The 5,265-nt window shown below is 44.6% G+C and overlaps 2 non-coding genes across 2 annotated transcripts; both read left to right on the top strand.

Moving 5' to 3' along the window:
• Positions 1-4,493: 4,493 nt before the first annotated feature.
• Positions 4,494-4,568, top strand: Trnat-cgu. Its single transcript has one exon. It is a non-coding gene; the product is annotated as a tRNA-Thr (tRNA).
• A 226-nt stretch (positions 4,569-4,794) lies between these two features.
• Positions 4,795-4,869, top strand: Trnat-cgu. The gene has a single exon. It is a non-coding gene; the product is annotated as a tRNA-Thr (tRNA).
• The last annotated feature ends 396 nt before the right edge of the window (positions 4,870-5,265 follow it).

Below are 5,265 nucleotides of genomic sequence, written 5' to 3'. Positions count from 1 at the left end.
CTGCGGCACACCTGAAATCACTCTTACTTCGGAAGAATTCTCTCCATTGAGAATGACATGCTGCGTCCTGTTATCTAGGAACTCCTCAATCCAATCACACAATTGGTCTGATAGTCCATATGCTCTTACTTTGTTCATTAAACGACTGTGGGGAACTGTATCGAACGCCTTGCGGAAGTCAAGAAACACGGCATCTACCTGTGAACCCGTGTCTATGGCCCTCTGAGTCTCGTGGACGAATAGCGCGAGCTGGGTTTCACACGACCGTCTTTTTCGAAACCCATGCTGATTCCTACAGAGTAGATTTCTAGTCTCCAGAAAAGTCATTATACTCGAACACAATACGTGTTCCAAAATTCTACAACTGATCGACGTTAGAGATATAGGTCTATAGTTCTGCACATCTGCTCGACGTCCCGTCTTGAAAACGGGGATGACCTGTGCCCTTTTCCAATCCTTTGGAACGCTAAACTCTTCTAGAGACCTACGGTACACCGCTGCAAGAAGGGGGGCAAGTTCCTTCGCGTACTCTGTGTAAAATTGAACTGGTATCCCATCAGGTCCAGAGGCCTTTCCTCTTTTGAGCGATTTTAATTGTTTCTCTATACCTCTGTCGTCTATTTCGATATCTACCATTTTGTCATCTGTGCGACAATCTAGAGAAGGAACTACAGTGCAGTCTTCCTCTGTGAAACAACTTTGGAAAAAGACATTTAGTATTTCGGCCTTAGTCTGTCATCCTCTGTTTCAGTACCACTTTGGTCACAGAGTGTCTGGACATTTTGTTTTGATCCACCTACCGCTTTGACATAAGACCAAAATTTCTTAGGATTTTCTGACAAGTCAGTACACAGAACTTAACTTTCGAATTCATTGAACGCCTCTCGCATAGCCCTCCTCACACTACATTTCGCTTCGCGTAATTTTTGTTCGTCTGCAAGGCTTTGGCTATGTTTATGTTTGCTGTGAAGTTCCCTTTGCTTCCGCAGCAGTTTTCTAACTCGGTTGTTGTACCACGGTGGCTCTTTTCCATCTCTTACGATCTTGCTTGGCACATACTCATCTAACGCATTATGTACGACGGTTTTGAACTTTGTCCACTGATCCTCAACACTATCTGTACTTGAGACAAAACTTTTGTGTTGAGCCAACAGGTACTCTGAAATCTGCTTTTTGTCACTTTTTCTAAACATTAAAACCTTCCTACCCTTTTTAATATTCCTATTTACGGCTGAAATCATAGATGCCGTAACCGCTTTATGATCGCTGATTCCCTGTTCTGCGTTAACTTTTTCAAATAGTTCGGGTCTGTTTGTCACCAGAAGGTCTAATATGTTATCGCTACGAGTCGGTTCTCTGTTTAACTGCTCAAGGTAGTTTTCAGATAAAGCACTTAAAAAAATTTCACTGGATTCTTTGTCCCTGCCACCCGTTATGAACGTCTGAGTCTCCCAGTCTATATCCGGCAAATTAAAATCTCCATCCAGAACTATAACATGGGCGGAAATCTACTCGAAATATTTTCCAAATTATCCTTCAGGTGCTCAGCCATAACAGCTGCTGAGCCAGGGGGCCTATAGAGACATCCAATTACCATGTCTGAGCCTGCTTTAACCGTGACCTTCACCCAAATCATTTCACATTTCGGATCTCCGTCAATTTCCTTCGATACTATTGTACTTCTTATCGCTATAAACACGCCTCCCCCTTCACTGTCCAGCCTGTCTCTGCGGTATACATTCCAATCTGAGTTTAGGATTTCATTACTATTAACGTCTGGTTTCAGCCAACTTTCTGTCCCTAGTACTATATGGGCGTTGTGACCGTTTATTAATGAGAGCAGTTCTGGGACCTATCTGTAGACGCTCCTGCAGTTTACTATTAGCACATTAATATTGTTATTCCCTGTTGCATTTTGCCTACTCCTACCTTGCTGCGTCTCAGGAGGCGTCTTGTCGGGCCTAGGGAGGGGATTCTCTAACCTAAAAAACCCCCATGTGCACTCCACACGTACTCCGCTACCCTTGTAGCCGCTTCCGGCGTGTAGTGCACGCCTGACCTATTCAGGGGGACGCTACATTTCTCCACCCGATAGCGGAGGTCGAGAAATTTGCACCCCAGATCTCCGCAGAATCGTCTGAGCCTCTGGTTTAAGCCTTCCACTCGGCTCCAAACGAGAGGACCGCGATCGGTTCTGGGAACGATACTACAAATAGTTAGCTCTGATTTCACCCCGCGAGCGAGGCTTTCCGCCTTCACCAATTCCGCCAACCGCCTGTACGAACTGAGGATGACCTCTGAACCCAGACGGCAGGAGTCATTGGTGCCGACATGAGCAACAATTTGCAGTCGGGTGCACCCAGTGCTCTCTATCGCCGCCGGTAGGGCCTCCTCCACATCTCGGATGAGACCCCCCGGCAAGCAGACAGAGTGAACACTGGCCTTCTTCCCCGACCTTCCCGCACTACCGTGTCTCTGAAAATCTCTATGGGATCTGGCCTCATCGACTCTAGATAATTTTTTATCATTATCCCTATCGTCACCTGGTCTTGCGTATCCACTCATCAGTGTTCTTCGAGGAAATTACACATGAATTCTTGATATGTCTTGCACTGTTCCAAAGTCATTCGCCTTATAGTCTCTTCTCTAAAGTGCTCGCACACAGACTTAAATTTTTAGTACAGGTGGTCACAGTCTCAGCAAAGTTTCATAGAATTCCTCACTCCACATCCTTGGGTGTAAGCAGTTTGCAGCGTCTGTAACTAATGAGTACTTTTGTACAGAGACGAAACGTATCCAGATTTCTTCTTTGTCCATGACACTTGATACAGTATCTACAACTGCAGTGGCGACTGTTCCCTAATGCTGCATAACCTGTCGGTAATCTCTCTTTTCTCTTATTCTTCCCTGTTCCTTTCTTCCTCACTTCGGGTAGTTAAATTCTCTCTTCCGTTGCAAGTCGAATTTTATAAGCGCGTCCAGCATTTGCTGGTTGTTCTGGTTAATATGGCTCTGCGTTTCTTTAAACTGTACCAGTACTCTAATTTCTTCATTCTCAGGTACGCTTGCTGCTGCCTTACCTATGTGATGTGGTTTTCTTAAGAGATGCTCGTCGGTGGTGGTTAGTACCTCAACTTGTTCTATTACCTTTCCCATATCAAAAATGGTTCAAATGGCTCTGAGCACTATGGGACTTAACATCTGAGGTCATCAATCCCCTAGAATTTAGTACTTAAAGGTAACTAACCTAAGGACATCACACACATTCATGCCCGAGGCAGGATTCCAACCTGCGACCGTAGCAGTCACGTGGTTCCGGACTGAAGCGCCTAGAACCGCTCGGCCACCGTGGCCGGCTTCTCTTAAATACTTCTGCATCATACTTAACTGCTCATCATTTTTCTTTACTCTCCCATTATTTCGTTTTTTTTTTTTTTTGCTTTTCTAGAGTCGTTTGTATAACTTTTTGAGTTGAGCATTAGTTTTCTTGGACTGTTCACCGCTTTTCTTGAATTGACAAACGAGCAACATTTGCACATCGAATGCTGCAAGTGATTGAGATGTGGGACCACAAGTGGCGGCACTCTGAGCTGCACTTTCGTAGACTCTTATTTCTGAGACCTCCACTGTTTGTAAAGTTTCACGCTCATCTTCTCTCATAAACTTTATTTAGCTCCTGAACTTTTTCGTTCCCCAAATGACCTTTTTTTGTGCTATTTCCGACGCTTTGCTAACATCTGTGTTATGACTACTGTTTCTAAATGGCCTGAAAGATCTCTCCCCAATTCAGTCATTCTTGCTAAACTTCTAGGTCTCGACTTGGTAACCTTTTCCATGCTCCAATACAATTGCTATACTTCAGCGCACCTAAGATCAGAATAAAAACTAATCACCCTACAACAAAATCTCTCAAACCTCACACACACACCCACACACACACACACACACACACACACACACACACACACACACACACAAGCACTACTTTTATTCAATTCCCTCCTAATACATAACACACAGAGCAAACTGAAAAATGAATAAAATCCCCTCTCCTCTTCAACTGAACAATGAGAAACTTGTACCACCTTCACTTACATGAAAGCAATACATAAATAGTTACGAGCTAGCAGCTTATAAATCATTTATAGGTTTATTGATTTTATTGACTTTCGGTATGGAAAATGCAAATTCTTTCAGAATGAGATTTTCACTCTGCAGCGGAGTGTGCGCTGATATGAAACTTCCTGGCAGATTAAAACTGTGTGCCAGACCGAGACTCGAACTCGGGACCTTTGCCCTACGCGGGCAAGTGCTCTACCAACTGAGCTACGGAAGCACGACTCACGCCCGGTACTCACAGCTCTACTTCTGCCAGTACCTCGTCTCCTACCTTCCAAACTTTGCAGAGGCTCTCCTGCGAACCTTGCAGAAGTTTGGAAGGTAGGAGACGAGGTACTGGCAGAAGTAAAGCTGTGAGTACCGGGCGTGAGTCGTGCTTCGGTAGCTCAGTTGGTAGAGCACTTGCCCGCGTAAGGCAAAGGTCCCGAGTTCGAGTCTCGGTCGGGCACACAGTTTTAATCTGCCACGAAGTTTCATATCAGCGCACACTCCGCTGCAGAGTGAAAATCTCATTCTGGAAACATCCCCCAGGCTGTGGCTAAGCCATGTCTCCGCAATATCCTTTCTTTCAGGAGTGCTAGTTCTGCAAGGTTCGCAGGACAGCTTCTGTAAAGTTTGGAAGGTAGGAGACGAGGTACTGGCAGAAGTAAAGCTGTGAGTACCGGGCGTGAGTCGTGCTTCGGTAGCTCAGTTGGTAGAGCACTTGCCCGCGTAAGGCAAAGGTCCCGAGTTCGAGTCTCGGTCGGGCACACAGTTTTAATCTGCCAGGAAGTTCCATGCAAATTCTTCTTGAAAATTTAAATTTCGCAGGTGTGACTGCGACTTCAAGAGATCGAAGTCAACAGGTATCGCCAAGATGTATGTGTATGGGTCAGTATGTTGACTAGAGGTATGCAGAGTGGCCGCGTAATATGACTTAACTCGTTACTGCACTTCAAAACAACGAATAATGAAGTCATTATCTATGAAATTAAACAAGAATAACGATAATTCAATTTATTACATTAAAAGTGGATGATAAAAGAACTGAAAAAGGCTGGTTAAGGGATCTGGGATCCGATTTTAATAATGTATTTTCCATCGTGTACAAACTCTAGGGATTGATTGATGAGAGAATACGGAACAAAAAAGGTCTAATAAACCTGT

Source organism: Schistocerca americana, chromosome 3, assembly GCF_021461395.2.
Source record: "Schistocerca americana isolate TAMUIC-IGC-003095 chromosome 3, iqSchAmer2.1, whole genome shotgun sequence".
In the NCBI taxonomy this organism is placed as follows: Eukaryota; Metazoa; Arthropoda; class Insecta; order Orthoptera; family Acrididae; genus Schistocerca; species Schistocerca americana.
The sequence above is the reverse complement of the archived record's forward strand: the minus strand, read 5'-3'. Positions and strand labels throughout refer to the sequence as shown.